The sequence below is a fragment of the Aptenodytes patagonicus genome, chromosome 1, assembly GCF_965638725.1.
Source record: "Aptenodytes patagonicus chromosome 1, bAptPat1.pri.cur, whole genome shotgun sequence".
Lineage (NCBI taxonomy): Eukaryota > Metazoa > Chordata > Aves > Sphenisciformes > Spheniscidae > Aptenodytes > Aptenodytes patagonicus.
In genome coordinates, this window is record NC_134949.1 from 121,431,758 (window position 1) to 121,457,252 (window position 25,495).

A 25,495-nucleotide genomic window follows, 5' to 3' on the forward strand; every position below is an offset into this window, starting at 1 on the left:
TCCTGTGAGATACGAAGAACCACAAACTCACTGGAGGGCTGGGTGCTCTGCCCTAGCCAGCTCTCAAGTCACCCAACTCCCCCTTCTGCCAGCCCAACACCAGCAGTGAAACATCAACTCAACACTGCATGCAGAGTTTTGAGAGTTATAAACTTTTCCAAACATCTCAAGGAACAAAAACCTTGGAAGAGATTACTGATGCCCTTCATGTTATTAGAGCTGCCTGGTGGGGAAATTGTGATCCTCAATCTTGGCTGGATTCTCAAAAGAGATGAGAGTCACCGGCTCCTTTCTAAATTAAAAACATTCTCATTTTCTTTCTCCTCCTTCATGTTCCCCTCTCCACTCCCCACCTCCCCCTTTTCCCCCAAGCTCTTGGTTGAGATCTGAAAAGCAGTTCATGAATGGCTCAGGAGCTGGCAGAAATTAATAAAATGAAGCTCATTTATATTGAAATGGACTCATTACCGTGCCAGCTGCCAATAATTTGCAAGACAGGAATCTTGCTGACAAACAAGGTCCTACAGGCAAGAGGCTTTCCACCTGCATCCACCGCACGACGAGCAAAGCTGCAATGTGCATTCCTCACCTCCAAAGAAAAAGGAATCGTGACCATCTTACTTCAGATCTGCCTGCTGCTGCCCCAGAAAACTTGTCCAAAAGAGGCAAAAAAACAGACGTGGCTGAGCATTTTATCAAATTTTCCATCCTGAAGTGCCTTTTGAGGAGTTTGTAACTCAGAAAAATCTGCTCCAGGCTGAAAAGAACTCTGGTCCCTTCCGTGAGAAACCAACTAAAACATCACCCACACCCCACGCCACCTGTGCTCCTCCGACAAAAATCATTCTTCTTCTTGCACTCATTTGTTAAAAAGGTGGGAAGATCCAAAGTGGATGTTTACAACTTGGATATTGGATTATCCAAATCCTCACTACACTCCAGTACATCAGAAGGGCTGGCAATATCCTTTGCCACAAACAGATGAGTACCATGCACACACAGCTCCTCCAGAAGAGGGTTTATCGTTACCTCCAGATTCTTTCCTGAAAAGGTTTGTTCCTATTAACTTTTACAACTTGAAGAGTCTTTCCCAAATGAAACAAGCCATACTTTTCAAGAAGAACATCAGTTTTTCATACTTGTCTCTGTCTGCCATTAATACGCACTGGAAGAGTCCTTGCCCCCACGCTTCCCAGTTCACCCCGACAGCCCAGGCTCTGCCGCAGTAGAAATTCTGGGGGTCTGCAGTGCTGAAGCAGCCTCGGACAAGAACTTCCCTCCAACAGGGTCTTAGCAAAAGGGGATGCCCATGCTCCTCCATTAGGAGGAAAGGCAGAAGCAAACACGAGCACAGCCTCACAGCTTGCTTCCCAGCACAGAGCCCTTCCCTGTACAGGACACCTTTGCTCCTGTGGACTTTTGCTCTGTCAGCGGAGCCTGACTGAGGAGGAAGCTGACCGCGTGTTCAGACCACCAGTAACTCACCAGTAACTGTTCTCAGGGTAAACGGACAGTTGTAAGCAATCACACCTGGAACAGTTCATCTTGTTAAAAAAGAAACGCCAGATAAAGATTTTCAAACTTCGATGCTCAAGACAAAATACTCAGTCTTAGAGCTGACTCCTGCAAACACGCATACACACACACACACACACCCCCCTATGATACATGTATGCATGCATGTATGCCAAGGTCTACATACGTCAATGCAACTCCTCTTGTTCTTTGAAGGTTTGGAAGTAGCACAGCTGTATTTATTTCGTAGCCACAAAACAGCGCCTTGAAAAATCAGGCCAAGGAGTTCCCACAGGGCTCATCACACAGCAACTTAAGTCAATACAAACTGAGGAAGCTTACAGCAAACCACCGTGAATGGCTTAAATGAATGCATAGCTAGGAAGCAGAATATATTAAAGGAACACCTTGTTATTCATCACATCTGCTACCTGTGATTCTAGGTAGAGCAAAGAGAGGTTTGACTTTCACATGCTAGGAGGAGTTTGCAATGCCAAGAGATTAGGGAAAAAAACAGCACACCTGTTTTCTTTTTGCTTGCGGACACCTGACATGAACATTAATGGATGAAAAATATGGAAGCTGTAGTTTTCTAAAAGCCTCCTTTTCAAAGCAGAACCCTTCCTTCCCAGCAAGGAAAAATTAGCATGCAAGTATATCCCCTTGTCTGGTGAACATGAAAAGTTGGCTAAAAGGACAACAGCTCTCCTTCAATGCTATTTTTATTTTTTGATCTTATGACGCATCATTTTTGTCAGATTCCAAATGCAACTGCAGATGTGAGATCAGTTGGTCATTAAGCAAATCTTTGTCCAGCTTTGAGAGGCCCTCGGTAATTCTACCATAAACCATCAGGATGTATATACATAGACAGAAAGCAGTAGTCACTTCATACAGAAACTCTTTAATATTAATCAGTGGCTCTGGGCTGTATTCCCCACCCACGATCCCAGTTTCACGCCACTGTAACTCCGGTGTTCGATCCTGCCTCCTGAAATGGAGAATCAGGCCCTTTATTTGTAACTGGAGGCCACATTTTGTTAGCCTTTATTACCACTAGTTAATATAAGTTGCTGCCAAAATCAATCTATCAAATCACCTACCCTGAGAAGAAGGTAAATGCTCTAGTGTGCTCCAGGGTCCTGGTGCCCTGACAGCTCTGGCTCTCCCCATCCCATACTCCTGGGCTGCCCTCCACAAAATGAAACACTGCAACCCACAGGAGATGGATGGGTGGACAGAGGCTGCTCTATGGCCAGATCTTTGTCTGAGAGGGCTTTCCGTGACGGGGCTGGGTGCACACATGGGTTCAGAAATGTAATTCAGAAATGCTCCAAGCTTCCCCGTTCTCAGTGTAGTCACTGAAACTACGTATGACACTGAGCTCTGAGACCAACTCTAGTGGATTGCAGAAGCCAGTTGACTTTTAAACCAGTGAAAATAAATAACAAAAATGCTCCTTTTTGTATTTTCTTTCTATGACATACAAAATGTCATAGAAACCTTTCGTTTGGGAGAAAACTTAATTTTAAACCAACCACAGCTTATACTACCTGTCAAAGAGAACGGCTGCTCCTGAAACTGGAGTCTGACAACAATGACCATCCAGACAGGGCTGGGGGGACCATCCGCAGGTCCGCAAGAATTGGCCAGCAGAGTTGGAATTGCAAAAACCTCTTTGGAACCGTCTCACTAACACGCAACCTTCATGTCTGCCACAGTTAGGAGAACAATGCTGGGTGATCGCTCCAGATGAAAAGGAGGGGAAAGAAAAATAAACCCACATTCTCCTTGTGGAGAACTCATAAAGGAGAGATGTGGGAAGCCTTGTTCCTCCAGCTGTAGCACCACACCTATGAGAATTTCTAAGGGAGGGAAGAAAGGGCAAAAAGAGAGGGAAGGAGGAAGGTTGGTCAGGAGACCTAAAACCTCTGTGTAGCCAACATTCAGCCATCCCCAAATCACAGCTAAAGAAAACAAAACCAGAAACATGGCATTGACAAAGCACCGTGGGGCCTCAGTAATAAATTAATGGAAGAGAAGAGCAGGTAGCCGGAGGGAAAGCCCCCTCTTCAGGGTTTCTATATTTATACGAGGGGATGCGAATAATTGACACGGTTGTGGGTTGGTTTGTTTTTTCATCATTTTTACAAGTATCTGAACATGTTTTAAAGTCTTTCTCCTTCCCTCCCCTTTTATTTTTAATGGTGGGAAAATCCCCCTTTCTTCCCTAGGGGAAATCTGCAAGGTTTTACACATTTACAGAAAAGGGCAAAGCAGGGAAAGGATTCTAATTTCAGATCATCAGACATAAGCAAATCTATGGGAAGCCACAAGGGCAACTCCCTGGAGCCTGTGGGGCAGACTAACAGCAGCTTGGGCACTGCGTTCTTGGAAGCAGAGGGGTTGCATAACCCGCTCTGGGGAGCTGCAGCCAACCCTAAGCCAGGAGGGAGCTGCAGGGAAGAAGGAGCCCACTTGGCCTCCATGGAGGACGAGAATGAGAAAGGTAGCTACAAGGACTGCATGTGCATTTATGTGTTACTTAAAAAAAAGAAAAAGAATGCCCAAAATGCAGCTGAAATAAAAATAAGGTGCAGTTTGTTTATTTACCTTAAGGTTATGCATTATTGTTATTACACTTTGCTTGAAAAGGGCTTTTTGCTTGTGCCAAATGAGCAGAGAACTGCTGATACACAATGACAGGATGTGCCAAATGCATTAAAAAAACTTCATTTGGAAGTAACAAGAAAATGTTCAGACCAGGAGACAGAGCCCTGAATGGAGCCCCATCAGAGCACTCACTGCGCAGCCAAGGATGGGCAGCTGGAGGAGGGAGGAGGGAGAAGCGGAGCGGGACACGGCGGACTGTGCATGCACAGAAGAGCCACCCAGCGCCATGGCCTCTGGCAATAAAAATTGAAACCCTTGGCTTGAGTGACTGGGGAGCCACTGCAGGCAGGATGTGAAGGATTAAAATGTTGCGGAAAAAAATTAAGGCCGATAATTGAGGGAGGGGGAATTGGAGAGGAAGCGTTTAGCGTATGTCCTCATTTAAGCACAGAGGTAAGTAATCTCATTTTCAAGCAATGCCAAAGACCTCACACAGATCATTAAGATGGTGCCTGAGATACGAAGACAAGTATCTAATTTTAGATACCCCGACTTAAGTACCGGGGAGGGATTCCAGAGGTCTACAGAAAAACAGGCGGCAAATTAAACTCGGGCGAATGCACGATCAGAGTAGCTTTCACATTTTGGTCACACTCTCTCTGACAGAGAATGAGGTACCTCACTGAGGTACAAAAGCATTATAAGGTATGCTATATAATTAGTAGAAAGGACGTAAAAGTAACAACAACTTCCGCCATGAGGCCACAAGGGAAGTATAATAAGGAAAAGGATCGAAGCAGAGGATGTCCTTTTAAGTTTATAGCATGCCTTGCGGAAGTTTTGGTACCAGTATCTCTCTCCATGAGCTCCTACTTTTAAATCAGTACGTCTCAAGATTCAGCCTTCACTGAAATTGTTTGCCAGGGCCACTGCACCAGGCTAGGATGCAGAGGCCAGCAGCTGCAACACTGCAGAGCAGGGCTCAATTCCTGCCTGGCACCCTGCCTCCTGTGCCACCTTGGGCAAGCCGGGCAGACTCCCCATAGCAACTTTTCTCTCTGTGAAGCATGAATATACAGCTCTCGTCCACTGCAGAAAGACCCAAGATGGCCATATCCCCAGTTTAAAAGGGCACTGGGTGACTCCCAGGAAGAAAGCCACGTTTACCCGGCAGAAAGCACATGTTAAACATCCCACGCTTCCTGAAAATAGAGAGCGTAAGCTCTCTAAGTTGCTCTGGCATCTCCAGGTGGAAATGTTAGTGGGACAGGGCAAGGCAGAGATGCTTGAGACAGGAGTTCACCAGGCCAAAAGATAGGACTACCGATAGGACTACCAACCTCAGCCTGCACTGAGCGCCCCTGCCGGGGCTGCCGGAGAGGACGAGAGAAACAAAAAGGAGCCCCAGGTGAGGAGGCAGCCGTGCTTCACAAAACCTGACACTGGGAATTATAACTACTGTTTTTCAGAGCCTGGGAAGAGAGGCAAGCGAGCATATGACCAAATGGCTGCTGTTTTCACCTAGTGTGATGATACCAACCGCAACAGAGCAGGTTTCTCAGCCTGGCATTACCATAGTATAAGCCCTCACTGTTTCTCCAGCACGCAGAAAAAAAGCAAACATTCATGCAAAACTCGGCTGGTCTGTACCAGCTTGCCACTGTCAAAGTTAAATTAAGTACTCAGATTTTATCTGGCACGTCCTGACAGAACCTGATCACTCAAACACCGTCGCAGAGATGTATCCGCACCGCAGTTAAGTTTATCTGGGTTTACCGGTTTTAGTCACAACTCGTACATCACATCTCTTGACACAGCTCCTGCTGAAAGCTCTTCCCCTGCGGGAGGAACACACAACACCAAAGGCCACACATTGGGTGTTGTTTCTTTAATTAAGAGGGGCAAAACCCATGAGGGGTGGTAATCCCAGCAGGAGACAACCTTGGCGCTCAGCGGGTGAGCCCCTACCCCGGGAAGACGCAGGCAGGGAGCACAGAGCCCTGCCACAGAGTGGGGAAATGGACCGATCAGCAAATGTTTTTGAGAGGAAAAGCCAAAACTATCAGAAGTCAGGCTAAGGTAGCTTCATGATGGAAATCCGAAACCCGTCAGCTCTGAGTGTGGCCTCAAAATAAAATGAATGCTTTGCCTTCATTTTCAGTAAGGGCATGGGGGAGCAAGGCACGTGAATCACCACGTCTGAGGTATCTGAGGGGCAAAATTCAAAGAGTTTAAAATGTGCCAGTCAGCAGGAGTTTTGAATCTGCATCCCAAAACTATGAGAGAAGCTGTGCAAGCAACCACAGGGATATGGACAAGAATTTTTATATTAAAACCTCCAAATCAGGATCCTGCTTGGGACTGGAGAACAAGTGATCCCAGCAAGGACCTACTCATCTGTCTGGCCTCAACAGCACGCAAGGCTGGAGAGCACATCTGAGAGACGGAACAGGGAACAACATGGGAAGAAATGGGAAATTGAATAAAACGCAATATGGATTGTGGCACGCTACTCTGATCTCTTTCTCCAACAAGATGACCCATTTTCCAAGGGAGGAAAGGGCAGAAGATACCTTTCCAGGAAACTACTAGTTAAGCTGAAGATGATGAAAACTGGCATAGGAATTATGATATGCATTAGAAACTTTGCAAAGAGGTTGTGCTGAAAGGAGAATTATCTGGCTCAAGAGACCAGGTTTTTTAATGCTTTCAATGATGACGCACAAAGAAAAAAAATGTACCAGTGACTTGTACTGATGACACAAAGCTAGAAAAAGTCACAATACAGAAGAGACCTTTTGTATTGATCCCAGAGGACCATAAGCCCCCGATGTGATAAAAGTGACAAAAAAGCAAATGTAATCAAAAGATGCACCAAGCAAGACTTGCCCAGCAGAAACAGGAGTGAATGCTGCCACAGAAGACATTGACCTCATCTGGAATAACATGCGCAATCCTCGTCATCCATGGCAAAGGTTAATACAGGCCAGACTACCTTCAAGAAAAGCAAGGCAGACACAATGAAGCACAGAGCTTCACTCTGAGAGGCAAAAACAACAGGACTGTCTCATGTGGCAAAACAAGAGGCTGCAAAAGGACATGATTTATGTTCACAGGCAGAAAAGGATAGGTTAAAAAAATCATAAATTAAAATAGTTGTATTCATAGTAATTTCATCCTGACAAAACAAGCAAGGCAAGTTTAAAATAGACTGTGCCTTCCTCCCGCTCCCTCTCTCCTTCACAAATGGCCTCAAGACAGGCAGCAGTCTCTGGTACTCGGTTTGAGCAGCGAGACCTGCCTAAAAGCAGCCAGCCCCCAGCGCGTGCATGGGATCTCCCAGGACAAGAGGGATGCACAGCAGGCAGGTCCCCGCCATCCCAGCATGACTGGTGCTGGCCCCAGGAGCTGAAGGAGCAAGCCAGGGTGATCTCTCTCTCAGGTATGTTTCAATGGACAAGGATTGAAGACTATATAAGTTTTGCACAATAATTTCTCTTGGACAGATTAAACTTTGCCTCTAGAGTAACAAATCTGTAGTCAAATAGGACACAAGTGTGTAGTAGAGAGGCAGCTTTGTGCACTAGCAACCCCAGTGGATCCAGCTGGCTTGCTCAGGAGATGATTACTGCCCTGGATTTCATGAACTGACCAACCTTGGTGGGATGCATGGACTGCAGTTACATCAAGGGAGAGAGCTCGTCCTTTCAAAAGGTGTGAAACTTAAGCTCTTTCTGAGAAATATGAAAGAAGTAATACATTGATGAAGCTGGGCTAATTCTCTGTAGTTTGGCAGGCACAGAAGTTGGTTGAAGTTCTCCTCTGGCTTTGCAAACTATGGTCAATAAAGGCAAAATGTTGCTGCTGGCACACACAAGCTACCTGTAATCCATAAAAAGCCAGCACTGACAGCTGGCCAGCTGTGGGTCTTGTACCTTTGAGCTCCTGACATCCTACGGAGCAGACTGCCAAAAACAGCTTCAGTTTTCTTCTTCTTTTGAAAACAATTCAAAAAGTATCACCAGAGAAGGAGCAAGAAGAGGTGTTCCAGATCCGAGGTGGGAATTTTCCAGCACCAAGCTCTCATTTTCTCTTAGTGCCTCAATATTTAAATATTACATGAAAAGCATAAGCAACGAATTACAAAACAAACTGAGGACAGCTGTTCCAGGAGCATCTGATAATGTAGTAACACAAGAAAGCCTCCTGTGAAGGTGCCTCCCACAGGAGAAGTGGAAAATGGAGATTTTAGGCTCACCAGACAGAGGACTTTCATCTGGACCTCCCTGGTTTTGGAGGACTAACATCCTCTTGGGTATAGGATGGAAAGGAGCATGCGGGTGTGTGCACGCCTGCAGGGGTGAGGGTGGGGAAGCCACTCTTTTTCTATTTTACTGATACATCTGGAAAATTAAGTTTTCAGCTGAAAACACTGAGTGAGTTTAAGTCAAATCTGTGGTTGTAGCAATCTTTCAGAGCCCCAGACGTTGCTGCGTGTCTGCCTAATCCCGCCTGGGAGCTCCAGCAACACAGTATCACTTGACTGTGGCCCTCCGCAGCTTGTAACTGGCTCCAGAGTTTCTTCACTGTCCCAAACTCACAAACCACATTTCAGTGAATAAACCATTCACCAAAAAAAGAAAAATTGATTGCCTAGCCCGAAGTGGAACGCTACTGGAAAGTCACCTGGTAGAGCTATTTATTAGCGAGAACGCTACAGATGCCGCCTGACTGAAGCACGACCAGAGTGCTGGTGGAAAACTGCTTACTGTCAGCTCTGGTTCAATACCTTTTTTATAAAAGAAGGTCACTAATAAAATGTTCTGCCTTAATATTTATAAGAAGAATATTTTTCTTACCTGTAGCAGTTACTGCGGGGTATAGTCACATAAATGAAACATTATATAGTGCTAAAATACTGTAACATGCTTAAGTGGGACTTTTTTAAGGAATTCCAAAGTATGCATTAGAAATGCAAACATCTCACGAAACAATAGCTGTACCTCTTCAAAAATGCCAGGTTGGTAAAATATCAGCCACACCACCAAATGAAGACACAGTAAATGTACATAGCACTTGATATTTTCAGCAGTAGTAAGTGTCATTCCATCATTTCAGTGCTTCACGTTGGTATGTAGCCCAAAATAGTCCTAAAAGAAAATAACCAGTTTCCTCTTTAAATTTAAAGAGTGGTAGATGATTTTAGTAGCTGAGAAAGCTACTGATATTTTCTGTGGCATCATTCCCAGCCCAAATGAAAATAAAAATTGCAGTAAATGTACACGTGGTGTATTTGCGGGCACACTGACCATATTCACCTATGCCCGTGTTACAAGTGAATTATTCAGCCCACCTGAGCTCACAACAGTTCCTGAATTCACGCGAATGGCATCTATCTGACAAAGGGAGCGATCTCCAAACTGCAGGAAAGACCACACTTTCCCAATAATTTCCCAGCACTGTTTTTGCCTGTACTGCACACAGCCCCCACTGTGTTACCGGATAAAGTAATTTTAACTCAAATGGGTGTTAAAAAAAATATCAAGGAGCCTGAATTTCAGTCCTCTGGAAAGCCACGGTTCCTCCCTCCTGTGCCAAAGCCACCAGGAGAGGTGACTCCCCTGTGCCTTCCACTCCACCAGCAGCCACAGCCTCACCATATCTTCACATCGATCCTACAGACCTAGGGCAGAAGGAGTAACTTATTTTTCTGCAGCAAGTGGATATACCTCAAAGACAAAGAAGAGAATGCTGCCATTTTAAAAGGAAATTTTAAAGGGAACCCCTTTAAAGAGGGGCCAAAAGAGAGAAGCGAAGGACACCTTTACTATTGAGCTACACAAAGACTCCTTGGTTTTGCAGTGCTTGCACCAGCCTTTGCACGTCTTTTTGAAAGACAATGTTCTTTGTGCTGGTCCAGAGGTCTTTACTGTTGACATTTTCAGATCGCTAGTACAGAGTCTGCCCTACAGATGCTCTGGTGACCTCTGGACATTTTGCCATCAGAGACAGTCTTCCCATCTTAAAGGATCGCCTTGCCACTCAGCATTGATGAGCTGCACATCCCTTCAAGTCACCCAAGAGGGAAATCAAAATATTGCAAATGCAATTCCCTCTTCCTCTTGTTTACTTGTTTTTTCCCACCACTTTTCAGAGCCAGCATACCTAAATGAAAAGGCGGGGGGGAAGCCAGTATTTTGCACTTTATCATTTACAGTTTTCAACCAACTCAAATCCTACAAAATCTTTGCCAAAAAGTTACCCCCTGTACATTAAATGAGGAAAGACATTCTGCGCAGTGCAGGAATCTAAGCACGATCTCAAGATTCAGGCCAGACCTACGTTACAAGTATTTGCCAGCACAGCTATGTCAGTCACAAATTTGATGGAGCATGACCTCTGATTATGCCTGCAGAGGCCACTGCAATACAGTTATAGGAGCAAAACTGTAACATGACTTATAGTAACACTTTTTTTTTTCCCCCAAAGAAAAACAAGCTTAGAATAAGCTCTTCCAGCAAAAGCGCTATTTTGCTGGCGTAAGCGCCAGCCGCATGAAGAAGGCTTTGTGCCACTGTGAGGAGGCTGTGTTGGTGCACTACAGCAGCAACGTGCTGTTAACACGTATCTGGCCTTGCTGCACCCCGATCCTGCACCTGCCCCTCAGCAACGCGATGCCTTTCTTCATTCCTCCGCCAGCCCTGGTGCTCTCAGCTTGCTAGGAGGGGAAGGTCACTCTTTTCTCCGTTGGTCCCTGCTGCACAAAACCTGGGCTGCTCTGAGCAGCCTCCAGTCATTGCAACACGCAGCAACACAGACGCTCTCCTCTTTGTGATACTGCAGCCGATCACTGTCAGTCTGCGAGGCTGCCAGCTTCTGGCTACGCTGAGGGCGGGCAGAAACCCTCAGGTCTCTCAGGGGAAGAAAAAGTGTCTCCCTCCACAGTGCTGACACCATCCTTTTCTTCAAAAGGAAGCTGTGGAGCTTATGCATATCGGTCTCACTCAGAACAAGCCGCCACACGAGCGATCCAGGCCCTCCCACCTGCAGAAAGCAGCAGCTCTCTTAACCACCTCACTTTGGGCCCAGCCCAAAAGCCTTAGTGAAATCGGTGGAAAAGTAATTCAATGGGCTTTGGATCAGGCCCCCGAAGAAGTAATAAGGTTTGAAGAGTCACACACAAAACCAAAAAGCTTAGCCCGGCTTCTGCTGTTTCTGAATTGCAATAGGAAATTCTTCTTTGCCTCATGCACGTACTTTCACACCAAAAAGGAAAAGGCAAAAGGGAGCAAAGAATGGGAAAAAAAAAATCTCAGAGAAACAAGATGTTATTCCTCTGGCCGTTCTAAAAAACATTTCCTCAGCGGTCACGTTTAGCACCCTTTTCTTTGGCCTGCAGTCCCCTCACCAGACAGGCTGTGCCTGAGCCTCTAAAGCTGGCTCCACTCACCCCTCTCTCAGGGGCTGCCCCACCAGGGTTTGGCTGCGGGGAAGGCTCCTTCTCCTCCCCTTCTCCCTGCTCTGTCCCAGGAGACCCGACCGACGGCCCCAAAGAGGAGGAGGAAGAGGAGGAGGAAGCGGAGGAGGAGGAGGAAACAAAGGCAGCGGCAAGCAGCGCTGCCGCTCTAGCCAGCTGCCGGCATCGCCCCAGGTAGCAGTCCCAGGGCAGCACATCTCACTTTCCCATTTGAAGAAAAAAAAAAAAAAAGGTGTGCTTCAAAGGAAACTCACAGTAAGCATTTTGAAAACCCCCATTGTTAACATCTTATTTTTAATTTTTTTAAATATCTGAAATTCCCACAGCACCTACGTTCAGGCAGGGTACCCAAAAAGCAACCAAACACTCTTGTTCCTCTGCAAAAAGTGTTCATTGATTTAAACTTTCGAGAGCCAAATGAAGACGGCACAGGCTGGAGAAAAATCATCTCTCCTTTCTGCCCATCTCACAGGCTGTAGAACCCACTATACCGTCCTCCTGGTGACATCTGTAAGGCTGCAATTAGCTACCAGTATTTCTGTAATCTTATATAGTGTAGCAAACAGTAAGTCCATTAACTGTGACATTTTTGTGGGATTTCTGTCAGTTCGTTTGTTCCGGAGGCTTATATTTATAAAAGATACAGAAACCTGACAGGCTTCCTTTGTTCGCAGTGTTTCAGACAGATTCACCAACTTTCAGGGTTCACTTCAGGTTTAATTGTTAGATTAATAATTATGGACACAGGCAGTAAATCCCTTTTAAAGATAATAAAAACATTTGAAGAGTAACTTAATGTTAAAACCAAGAGTGACGCTCCTCCAAGCATCACCCGAAATCCCACTGCACCAATTAATACGTGGGATATCATTTCGTCTGACCACTTATCAGCACAGCAGATTGCAAGGGAGAAGTAATTTAAACCAGCCGTGTCTGCAACAGTTTTGAAATGAAACAAATAAACTACTACGGCGACGGCTGGAAACGTGGTTTGAGGCCAGTTTCTACCACCCCCATTTGCCATGAGCTCTGCTTTACCCTGAAAAGTCTTAGTGATTTCACCGGAGGGAGGAACAGGGGGAAGAAGGTGGGTTTTGGCGGAGACCTCATTCCCTGGGATAGCGTGATGGGGCAGGGAAAGGGCCCCATGCACCGCCGGCCTGGCAATTTAGGGGTCAACAGCAAGCACCGTGGTGAGAGGGGGGCACAGACCCCCGGGATGGGGACAGGGACAGGCACTACTGGCACCGGTGCTGCTCATGGGTATCAGGGCTGCTTGTGTGCCGCAGGCGGAGGGAAAGAGGCAAACTGCCACCCGGCCACCTCACCCCTCTCTGTCTCAAAACAGAGGCCATGCAGCAGCCCCCACAGGAGAGGGCTGCGAACAAAAGAAGCCAGACATGAGGTTTGGCGCGTCCTATCTACGCCCAGCTGTGGGAAAGGAGGGAGGCACTCGATTATCGCTTCTCACACAGGTTTTAACATGCCTGAATGTATTCTCTGCCTCTTAAAAAAAAAAAAAAAAAAATGAAAAGGAATGTATAATCACTTTTGCAGGGTACCTTTCCACTCCAGCTTACAGAGTCTGCCCCGCCATGTACTTTTCCCAGCGCAATGTGACTTGCGAAACATTTTACACAATGGGCACCTCAAGCTTTTCAAGGGAAACAACTTCCCCCGGCCCCACCAGCAAATTAGGCGCAGGCCTTTACTGAGGGCTCCCATACCGACGAGGAAAAATGCCCCAGTGAAATCTGAACACAGAGGTGAAATTAAAAATAATAAGCATTTATTTACACAGGAGATGCAGGAAGCTCTGGCCAAACGCACATCCAAGCACATCCCAGGCTGCTGGGTTTGGGCTTTCGGTCAAACAACTCGTGGTGCCCAGAGGAAGCCCGCACCCAACACGCTGCGACCATTTTTTAGCATCTACAAAAATGCCAAAAACCCCCCACCTAGATGGCACTAACCAACACTGCAACATGGAAGTGCATAAGATGGCAGGTAAAAATCTTCACAAGAACAATTTAGTTGTGGGCAGGCAGGAAGCGATGCCAACTCTCTGCCGAGTAATCCAAGTGCATCTCTTGGAGCCATTCATAAAAGCCAGTGCTAAATCTGAGGCACGAAGCATTGAGAAAAACCCAGACCATGAGGAAAGGCAGCTAACGAGATCTGGAATATTGGAATGGGAGGGGAAAGGAAAGGGATTGCAATTAATCTTCCTAATGAGCAAAAAGGCTGGGAAAACTCTAGGAAGGCCTTGTGCAGGGATGTATACACGCTCGCAGGAGCTCAGCAAGGTTAACAACCTGCTCGTCTTACAACACCACACGTAAATACGCAATTTTAAGGCTCGGGCCAACTTAGTAAGTTTATGCTCAATAGTTCCATTCTGATCTTCCTCCTTAAAACCTGACTTCCAACTGCGTTTTGAAAAGGAAACAAGTCCTATACTTGTCTTAACAAGTGGGCAACACCTGCTCCAGTGCTTTTGGTTTTACTGTATTGTTTGGGGTTTGGGTTTTGTTTTTTAAAGCCCAACCTAACAGGCTGAGGGGGGGTGAAAAAAGGCCTGTAACCAGTTTTGGGAACAATAGAGAAAAATACTTTATTCATTCACTCCTTTGTTTTCAGGAAACTTATCCTGACATTTTTCTGTCAATACATCATGAAAAATGTAGAAAATGCAAACATAGGCGGGATGGCACTTCAAAGGGAAAAGGTACAGCCCTGCTTTGGCTCCCAGTTTCTTCTGACCAAGCCTATATTCTGGGACATTTCTGTATCATCAAGAGACCTTTTTACTGGAACTTTTAACAAGCAGGGAAAACACAGCAGCATCCCGCTTGCCAAGTGTAATTTGTTTATGGCAAGTTTTCCAGAATCCATGTTCTTTTCCCCCACGGAAATCTAATGTCCACTTGCAAGGAAGGTATTTAAATGCTATAACACGAGATCTGAGCAAAGCTCAGCACTGCTGTAACGTAAGTTGGCTCCCACTACATTCAAGTGATTTTTTTATATTAACACTCACATGACTGAAGTTAAGTATTGTCCCGCAGTGCTACACCAAGGTCATTATTTCAGATATCAACCTGACAAGTAACTTTATTAAAAGAAACAAGATTAAAAAATTATGCAGAATTCCAGACAGAATTAGCCCATAATTCAAGTGAGCAGCTTGAAGCGCGGATCAATGCGAAGCAAGATTGCTAGCAAGCCTATCGGCAATGAAGCCATCCCCGGGCTAGCATTTTTTCCAGGGAACTTTCAGATGAAGATTAATGGAGACATGAGGACAGCTCTCAGTTTAGCCTGTCAGCCAGTGACTTCAGACTAAATTGAATTATGAATTGTTGATACCATAAGAACGCTACTTAGACATTTTCTTGCAGTGTGCATCGCTTAAGACACTATCCATCAAAATGAAACAGAAAAGAATTTTTTGTCAGCTGTATGTGATTTTGCCCAATTAATTCATTAATGGAGTTTGAGAGAAATACTCAGAAGAGTGCCACATGGTGTGAACAGATAAATTTCCTACTGTACATATTTTCTAACTTAGCCTGTATTTAAGGCAAGCATGAAATAACAAAATGAACAACAGTGAATGCATTTCTTAGTACTAACATAAAATAAAAAACCCAAATGCGGTTAATTTTGCTGATTCATTTTCTGTGCCAAGTGTAACACGTTGCTAAATTTCTACTGAAAGGATATCATTCACAAAGACCATTCTTGCACTACCTGGAGGTATGCAAGTGACAATCTGAAACGCTAAAGCCAGCCTAGCCCATGGCACAGGAGCGATATCCCACGTCCATATGCTCAATCGCCTCGGCAGCTTCTCCAGTGGGTTTTGAGCCGTGGTCTCTGCAGCGGCCCGTGGGAATCTGCAGAAGGGGACCGGGAGAGCACGGCCACAGCTGCTACGCAGCACGCTGCGCACTGATGACTTCTAAGGGATTCATGCCTCTGCTGGAACGGCTTTAAGGATGTACTAACCAAAAGATGTTGAAAGCCGCCACACAAAAGTACAGGCTATGTGCACTGGAATGGGTTTGAATTTGCATATAGAGAAGAATAAATCAGGATAAATCACATTCGGTATCATGACAGCTAACCATAAATTTTAATTTAGCTGACGTGATACCAAACGTGACATCCTGGACTAGATTGACCACAAAGTTGTGATTGATGTCACACAAACTAACTCAATGCTTAAATACATGAATATGTTGCTATTTAGGCCAGCCTTAAGTAAAACCTCAACATTCTACCAGTATTTTCAAATCCATTTAGATGAAGAAACATCGATGCAACAGCCATCCAGCTTTTCCAAGGAGATTATAGTGCCTTTCATGAAAGAAGCCAGGAAGCAATTCTACATGCCAAGTTGGTAAGCAGAATTAGGTTTAGAATTAGAAGAGTAATAATTCCATTTTTAATCAGGGAAAATGGCAGAAATAATTAAAAACTAATAATCGTTATGGAAACCCAGCTGAAATGTTTGTTGATTTTAAATTAAAATGGTCTTGCGCTGGACTAACAGAGAGTTGTATTTAGAATATTTTCAACACCCTCTTACTAGAAAAGCACTTAAATTCACTGCATTTTTAATTAAAAGAATAACCTACAGGACTTGGAAGAAAAACCTGGTCCAGCTTTATGAATTACTCTGCTGAAAAAAAAAAACCAAAACACTGCAGTGTTCGCTCCATCAAGAACAACTAAAAGAACTTCATCACATAGTTCAAGTGAAGTTCAAAATAACTACTAATATAAAATTTTACTAGTATAAAATGTAGATAATACAGTATTTTCTCTGTTCTCCTCACTCTTACATTTTGTGATTTCATCGCATTGTCTTAATCTTTTCACCTATTAGCAAGGGATCATAAATATCAACAGGAGGGCTGGTTGGGTGCGGTGGCTAAAACCATCCCCATGGGTGTACCCAAGTGCACTGCTCTGATTTTAACTCGGGCGTACAGGCTGAGCCGTATGGCTTAATGCCATATTTCACCATGGCTGCTGCAGGGGCGGTAACTTCCAATAGGGGACCAGTTCGGACGGCTGCGGGCAGTCAGTGACTCAGTGCCCAGTTTAATTTGCTATTACAGAAGACAACACCCTTAGCTACCTTTTCTTTGGTGCTTTCAGGACCGAGCGCTCCATGCACGGCTGCTGCTCCGGCCAGATCCTATGGCCCTGTGGCTACTCCGTTGTACATCCCAAACTCTTCTCAGCTAGTGGGATTTTTAGAGGCACGAAGAAACCTAAACTCTGGTCCTCATACAACCTAAACTCTGGTCCCCATACAACCTTTTTGGCAATAAAACCGAAAAAGTCAGTTCTGCTGTGATTTTGTAGAGAGACAGATGCGGTGATATCAATGTACAGGTGCCCTCTGCTGCTGTAGCTGAATCCCTTGCACAGGAAAAGCAACGGCACTGAAGGAGGCAAGGGAAACCTTACCATAAGCAGGGAAACTCTCACCTGGGGAGTCTACGGACCTCCAGGCATTTCCAGAGGGACGCAGCACTGGCTCAGCCCTCTGAGCATCCTCACACCTTCAGGAGCTGGCTGCCCAACTCCAATGGCACAGTCCAACGTGCATACATATCCCTGACGACAGCCCAAAGAAAACGGCTATCTGCACGACAGCCCAAAGAAAACGGCTATCTGCACTGGTCTGCGACAAGCTGGAAGCATAAATGGTCATTTAGTCAAAAAAAACCCCTCAATTTCTGTATGAAATCATGATAACCCAGCCCAGGCACACAATTTTGCCTCACACTCTTAGGGATCAAGCTCTTCACATACATTTATGTTTAATCTTTTGAGCACTATTACAATGTCATAATGAAAATAAAATAACGGCTTTCAAGTATAGCTATTGAGATAATCACATTCAGCCAGAAACAACCAGGAAGCTCGAGTCCTCAAATCCACGATTTACAGTGAAACAGCTAATGCTAACAGGTAGCATTTCAGATCATATTCTGTACTGCTGAATAAATTCAACAATGTTATACAATGCCGTCCCATCGGGTAGACCTATTTTCTGTTATTAGCCTGATGAAATAACCTGCAGTACTTATATCAGGCATGTTCATGTTCCTGTTGTTTTCTTTACACTTAGCACCATTGCTTATTTTCACATATTCGACAAGAGTTTAGGAGAACAGTCAGATCAGACACGTGGGGGATGTTTTTCAAAGAAGGACATGTGCCTTTAGAGCTGAGGCCCCTTTTTTCTAAATTTTTAAATTCTAGAGGATTCTATTCAATTGCAAGCCAAGAATTCCGGTGTGCAGCACCCAGGCTTTCTGACAGGTTTATTAGTTTATTCAGTTGTGAAGCTTAAGCGAAGGCTGTATCTTATGGCGAAGGTACTAGATTAGGGCTCCGCTCTCAAACTTAATTCCACAGATTCACAGGCAAGTATCTTAAATCTCCCTGCATCTCAAATCTCCTTTTACAGATGAAGAAATTAACTTTCCTGTATCACTGAAATAAAGTCAGCATAAACCGATTTATATAGGGGAGGTCCTCAAGCAGGTGACATGGTAGTGACAGATACCTAATGAGACAGAAGGGACTGTGCTCAACACTGCATAGTTTCATCACAGTATCAAAAAACACGTCGTCACTTTGCTTCATGTAAAAGGCCTCTCTAAAATGAAGCGAAAGGAATCATATGCACCTCCTTAAGAGACAACCAGAATTAGTCTGATATACAGACTTGTAGGACCCACTCAATTACTTTGAGATAATATTGCAATAAATTGTAAGTCAGGCATGGTGGAATATGAATCCCTGGCCTCCAGCATTCATCTATTAGGTTTAAAAAGAGAGGTCGGAAGAAGATAATCCTCTTATTGCTGTATAAGTTTTACTACTAGAGACTCTAAATGTGAAATTTGGTCCAGCTTTAGCAATAAAAAATTATTTTCATCTGCCAACATCCCAAACCTTTGCCTCTCAAGAGCTCCGGCTGGGAGCCTCACTGAGCTCCAGGAGCGGTGGGGTGGGTCCAGCCTTAAGCACCCGCCAGCTCAACCCAGACAACCCTCCCAGCTTTTGAAAGCCCTTCGAGTGGAGAGCTGAGAAAGCAGGCGAGCAGAGAGGCACAAATGTATTCATTTCCAAGACCTCCGAAGAATTTTGCTAAAAAACTCACGACAACAAGTTTTGGTACCTTCTGGTGCGAAGAGGGTAACGAAAAGCAAGTGCCTCCAGGAAGGCATGAAGTTGCTGTCTCTCCCTTCTGTACTAAATTCCGAGTAACATTAAGACATGACTAACACCTTTTTGCAGCTTGCAGTGAGGCAAGAAATTTTATTGCCATTTAGAGAATGAATCAGTAGCTCCAAGAGGAATAAAACCTTCTAAAAGCTTTTATCTTCCCATATTCAAATACACTTTTTTTTAAAGAGAATTTGATAAAAGTATAACTTTAAATACCTGCTGAAAATGCTTTAATCCTTAATTCATTCTCATCAGTATTACATGCTGCCAAAACCTGTCTGTTAGATTTGTTTTACTTCTCTCTCTGAATAATCTAGGACCAAAGCATGTTACAGAAAAGTTAGTGGAAGCAACAGGTGGGCAGACATTTCAAAAATCTGATGACGCTCCTTTAAGTGACTCATTTTGGGGTTCAATGAGCAAAAAGTGCATTAAACTTTAAAGAGATTCCTGTACAGAAATAGCTCTCCACAGCTGGCTGGTCTTGGAAAGTTTAAAAGTGAGATGTACACTCTGATGAGCAGGTTCAAGATTGCTCTTAAAAAGCTGGCTATCTGCAGCTTGCCTGTAATCTTGTCTAAATTACAGGCAAGCTAAGGATGGCCAGCTGTGCTTCTCCTAAACCCACCATGTGGAGGAAAATCCCAGTCAGATGGGGGGTATCCAGCCATCTCAGGCAACACAGGCTGGGGAACTATTTCAAAAATAGGATGATCAACCTGCAGGCTTGTGATAAGCACAGCGAAGTTGGAGCAGGTTCTGGTGGCAAGCAGGATCCACCCCCCCCCCGGGCCCCAGGAAGCCCTGGAGCTCAGACTAGGACCCCATCCCAGTGCAAAGGTGCATGTATTTACAGGGGCTGGCAGGCAGGTCTACGTCCTGGAAATGAGGTCAGCTGAACCCAAAACTGACTCCAAAGCAATTCCTCAGACTTCTTGTTCCTCTTGTAGACAACAGCTCTAGGCTAAAACAACTTAGGGTAAAATGCACTGGAAATGTGCAAACTATATTCAATAAATATCAGAAAAACTTTGTACACGTTCCTTAATCCACAAAATCTGTGTGTGAGGAGCCATCTTCCTTTACAGAGGCACTGAGGCACCAAGCAACCATTCCTGAACAGTGGGCAAGTCATCAGTGGCAGGAACCAATCTCCTACTCCAACCACCAGACTACGCTCCCTGCTAGAGGCAGCTCCCTTTCATCTCTTCAGAAAATCAACACTGAAACCAACTTAAAAGTAAAGCTTTTGGTGGGGGAAAGGAATCCAGCAAAGCCCTGAATGCAGATCAGGAACCTGAAGGTTTACTTTGCATAACCTCACCCAGTACATTTAAGTTAGTGTTATGTGCTTGTCACATAAGCACAAGGCTCTACCTCCCCAAAAAACACTACAGCTGGAAAGCAACCCCCCAGTCCTTGAGCTAACAACAGCCTCCACTGGTACCTCCAGAAGGAAAGCTGGTCTCCGAGGAATAAGATGCCATCCCTGGATAGCAACTTCATAGCTCTTTGCTACTCTATGTCAACCACATACTGCAATGTCCTCAGCCTTTTATTATCATGCCATCTCTATAGCTCTGCACATTTTAGTATATAGGATATTATTTTTTCTCTAATAGATTTATTTGCAATTTTGCCTGCCTGACCACTCACTGTCTGGGAGCCATGGTTTTATCTGGGCTCCTTCAATTAACCTTCAAAGACTTCAACCTTATTTCCCCTATACATTTGTACTCGGCACCAAACAAACATTTGTTAGAGCACTTCACTGTTTACTTTCACAAGACACATTTCTCTGATGTTCCATGTTGCTGAATTATGCAAAAATAGCATATTGCACTGACATACTTCCTATATGTTTGCAAGTTGTTGTATCGGTGTTTCCTACACACAAGGGGCATGTTCTCTGGAAACCTTTTTCTTCCGAGACACCATCCACCCCAATCACCTCCTGAGAGCTGATCATGGACCCTACTGTATTTATGTTGCAGTTGCATCTGAAAGCTCCAGTGTGGACTGAAACTGGAGCTCCCAGCTGCTTTACAATCACACAAGGATATGTGATCCTTCGTCCAGGAGCTCACACAAAGCTGTAGCTGTTTTCCCTATCATCGCAGACTCAGGTTTGTCAATTATTTCGTTGCCATTTATTTGGTGCTGGCGGGGGGAAGCTATACCATGCCTCGTGCAATGGGGCAGTCCCAGCTCCCATTTCACATGGCACCTAATGCTTTGGGGGAACCAGCCCACACCATTCGACAATGGAGACCAGGTTTTCAGCGGGCATGAAGTGACTCAGCCTCCTGTTTTCCAGGAGGACTAACCAACGCACACCCGATGAGACTCCAGCCCCTGTAGCATTGGCCAATACGTCCGATTCAGAGAGACCAACCTCTGTTTCTCTCTCTCTCTCTCCTCCAGCCCCATCCCGTCCCAAATCCTTGCCCTTCCCCACAGTCTGTTCACTGCCAGCTTCTCCCTGCTCCCTTACCAAACACCTTTCCCTGGAAAAGGAGATCCCAATGAGGAGAGCTGTAAGGTCCTCAGAAACACAAGGTTTCTTCGTTAGCTGTGAAGCCCTGTGAGCCCGAATGAGGCTGCAGGCAGACCCTCCCCACAGAGCCTCTATTTCCAAATAATCCTGCCCCCTTCTCCCCAAGACACAGCTTCAGCACCCCCAGCCCTGCAGACGTTTTTACTCTCAAAGCCATGCTCCCAAAAAAGCCTCAATTCCTTTCTTTTCGCTTGCCCAGAAGCATAAATCAAAAGCTGACTGTGGTAGGTACCGTGGTTTTCTCATGCTCCCGGACAGCCGTCTTCTGCTTATTCCCCGCATTACTTAATGTTATTTCAAAATACAGACTCCAGCTGTTTGAGTACTGATGCGGATGTGCAACTTTGCCCTCCTCTGGCCTCAACCCCCTGCTGCAAAAAGGCTGGAGGCCACATTTCAGCAGAGAGGCACCAGCTGTCCTCCGGCCAGGGGGGACAGCCCCTGCTGCCAGCCACTCTGGCAAGGGGCTCCCAGGGACGCTGCCAATGGGTCCCAAGTCTTCGTGGAGCTCTGGATATTTACACGGGTTTACCAAGTCCAGGTGGCCCAAAACAACTGACTGCACCTACTTCCTCCTCAAAAAATTTCCCATTCCTTTTAATTTCCCTTTAAAAAAAAAACCAACCCTATAAATGCCAAACTTGAAGGTATGCTGAGGTAACCATGTCAAGCATAAAGACCTGTTTTAAACAGTAAACAGAAGCTGAAATGTCATGCATTCATTCATATGCCTCCAGGAATGACAGCTTGAAGGAACATATCAAATAGTATGACTTTCCAAATCTTAAAAAAACAGGCTGGTAAATTACAGTGATTTATCATTCCACAACAAAGTGCACACACAAAAAAGTGCTTCCCAGAAAAAGATTACCAAGAAATCATCCAGATGTTACTAAAGCACTAAGATTAATTTGCTTAAAAAAAAATAAAAGCAGTGAGGAAATTACTCCCGCTGGCTTTTTTGTCATAAGTTTCATCCTGCAACTTCTAACTGAATTGACTTCTGTATTCTGCCTCAAGTCTTACACCAAGGCTATGTGCATTTCTGGTGCCTGCTGCCTATGCTTGCATCTCTTACAGCAGCACTTTGCTAACTCCACTCTAGGATGCCATAAAAGTGAACAAAAATGCAACTTTCCTCCACCTTAAGGGGGGGAGTAAAAACCAGCATTTTCATTGCAGTTGTATAGGAAAAAAAAGGCTCCTTTGTTACTACTAAAAAAAGCACATTAGCCATTTTTAACCAAAACAACCTTCGGCATGTATTACACATCACTTACAGGGAAAGTCATCAGACGCTTGGCAAAGGTTTTCAGCAACCACTTTAATTCACTGCATAGACCTGCAGCGATCACTTAATAATCCCCCCCAGGAAACCTGGGAGTAGTTAATGCTTCCAGTCCCATAGCACTTGGTCGGCAGGTTTCCTCCAGCAACCCGTGGGCTGCAGCCACACCACGTTGTGCCACAGCATCCCTCCGGCTGCAGCGGGACCTCGCACATGGGTCCCCCCTCACCAGGTGAGGTAGGAGGTGACTCGCAAAGGGAGGTGAGCAGCCTCCCTGCAGCTGAGGAGCAGCAGACAACTTCTGTTTCGAGTCTCCCAGGTTTTGCCAGCATTCATGCAAAACCCAGGCACGGGCGAGGACGCGTCTGATCCCTTTGGAGACGAGACCTCAGTGTCCAGACGCAGCTTTCCCGTGACTGGGATAATGCAAAAATAATCTCAGACACTTGCCGCAGGCACGGAGCTGGCGAGCAGCAGTCATATGGCTGCATTTTTTTAAATTCAGATTGATCACTTGTGTTCACTAATTTCAGGTTGGGAAGTTTATACCACATGGTTAATGTCCTTCAACACAATAGATTTGGGGGTTTTGGCAATATTTAGCGTAATACCATGCAGGCTGTTAAAATCATTTTAGCTTCTTCCAGCTAGGCGCATCGGCTAACGTGCAAGAATGTGCCTATCAAGCAGTGCTGTTCAGGTGAATTTTGTTTTGTAGTAACCATTAAATACTCCTCCTCCCGCACATCCCAGACCTTGATCAAAATCCCTCCTGTCCCGACCAGGGTTTTGGCCCCTTTCCTGCCTGGGTGCAGGGAGGCGGCTGCACCCAGCGGCTTCCCACCTCCCTTCCCAGCGGTGGCCTTGCGCAATGGGGAGTCTTTGTCTCCATTTCAATGTCTAAGGGCCTGGAGCACACTCTGAATATACCTTCCCCACCCAAGTTAATGCAAATGAATAACAAGGCAATTTTCCACTGGGAAGCAGACAGCAGAAGGCTTATTTGTTTTCCCTCTGACTTGAGGATTAGAGGGACTCGGCTGCAGGACCAGAGAGCGCTGCTTGCTCACCTGGGAAAGTCACGACATCAGGTTTTCAGAGTTTGCTACAGCAGTTTCTAACACAAGCCGTGAAACCTCCTCTCACCAAAAGCCAGGGTATTTTCAGCAGCCACATGGCAACACAGTGTATGGAAGAAGAGACCGGCATGAGTGGCTCTGTGCATCCTCCAAAAATGGTGCAGGTAGGTATTAAGGCAAAATCTACACGCTTTACTTTTTCCCTCCCACTTCTGCTATTTTATAGGCTTCCAAGCACTGCTTTCCAGCTTCCAACAAAGTGCTACAGAGGAGGTCTGGCAACTCCCAACTCATCCATCTGCAGCTATGACTCGCTGGTGTCTTACACTGTCTACTTCAGAGAGCCTTATCTTTGGAGGTGTCACCCCCAGCACCCAGGACAACCACCCCGATAGCTCAAACCTTACGGGAAAGAGACATTTCCCTATGCACGCAGGAGGCTTTGGCTCCATGGAGCAAGAGGCCAGCGCAGCAGAACCACCCACCTCTGCCAGGCAGCTGCCATGGTCCCCCCACCACTGCCTGCCCTGCCAGCAGCTCTGCAGCCCCCTATGGCTGTCCCCATAAGCTGAAATGCATCTGGGCAACAATACTAGTGCTGCAAGTATTGATACAGAGAGAAAAAAGACCAAAACAAGACTGTTTCATAAAGACAATGCTATTCAAATGCTGTTTCTGTGCTTATTATTCAATATAAAATCCCCTCAACAAGTGAGGCGTTTTCTTGCACTAGTCATATGAAACCGAGCCCACCAGTTCCAAATTGTTTGGAAGGGAAAATAGAAATAGAAATGCAGAGCAACTTTCATGAGAAAAAAATGTTTCTGCCTCTTCAGAAACAAACACAACCATTCCCACCATCATCACAACCGTTCCTACCACCATGGCTGCCCACCAAGCACCACCTCTATCCCCTTAGCTCTGCAGAGGAGCATACCTACCGCGACTTTCACACATTCCTATGTCCACAAGTAATCCATATGCCTGATCTTTTGACAGACCCAAACCATTCCTGAAATGTCCCTGCTTGCAAACACTCATGCCATTACAGCGGCGTGTACATATGCAAGGTGATTTGTGGTCAGGCCACAGTTATCTTACAGAGGTGCTGCTCATTAGCGGTAGCTCAGGTACACCTATGGCAATGCAAGGTAACGCGATTTATCTTATACCACTCTTGGTGAAGTTTCACCACGGTACATTTGCTATGCTCCTAGCAGCATGCACACAGTTCCTGCAGCCCAGCTAATGCTTGGCAATTTGTTAAACTCCGTTAACATCACTGTGAGTTTGAGCTCTTAAATACCCTATAATCTAGACCAACTCTAGACAATACTAGAAAATGCAAGAGTTAAACCACTGCTGGTCTCCCATGAGCTAACCTCCAACCTGCCACCCCAGACCTCGCTGCTGGGAAGACCACCGAAAGCAGTGAGGGAGAGCGGGAACAGCTGTGGGTGCCAGCAGCAGCGAGACTACTGAGCCTCCTGTGCGGGCTGCGTTTGAGCCAAGGCAAGAGCTCGGCGCAGAAAGCCTTCACAGAACCACAGCTACACGGGACCCTTCAGCCTGCACACGCCCAGATGCATGCATTGCCTAATGGGCACCCCGTTACACTGCTGGCCACTACTGGGATCATTTATTTGCTTCGCTTTATGAGGGCTTTTTAAGCTACCTGAGAACATCGCATTCCAACTCTTACTGAA

At 45.5% G+C, this 25,495-nt stretch overlaps 1 protein-coding gene across 10 annotated transcripts in view; it reads right to left on the reverse strand.

Annotated features, from left to right (window-relative positions):
* TIAM1 (TIAM Rac1 associated GEF 1) overlaps nt 1–25,495 on the reverse strand; it is a 189,059-nt gene that overhangs the window by 88,349 nt on the left and 75,215 nt on the right. The gene's annotated exons all lie outside the window — the stretch shown is intronic.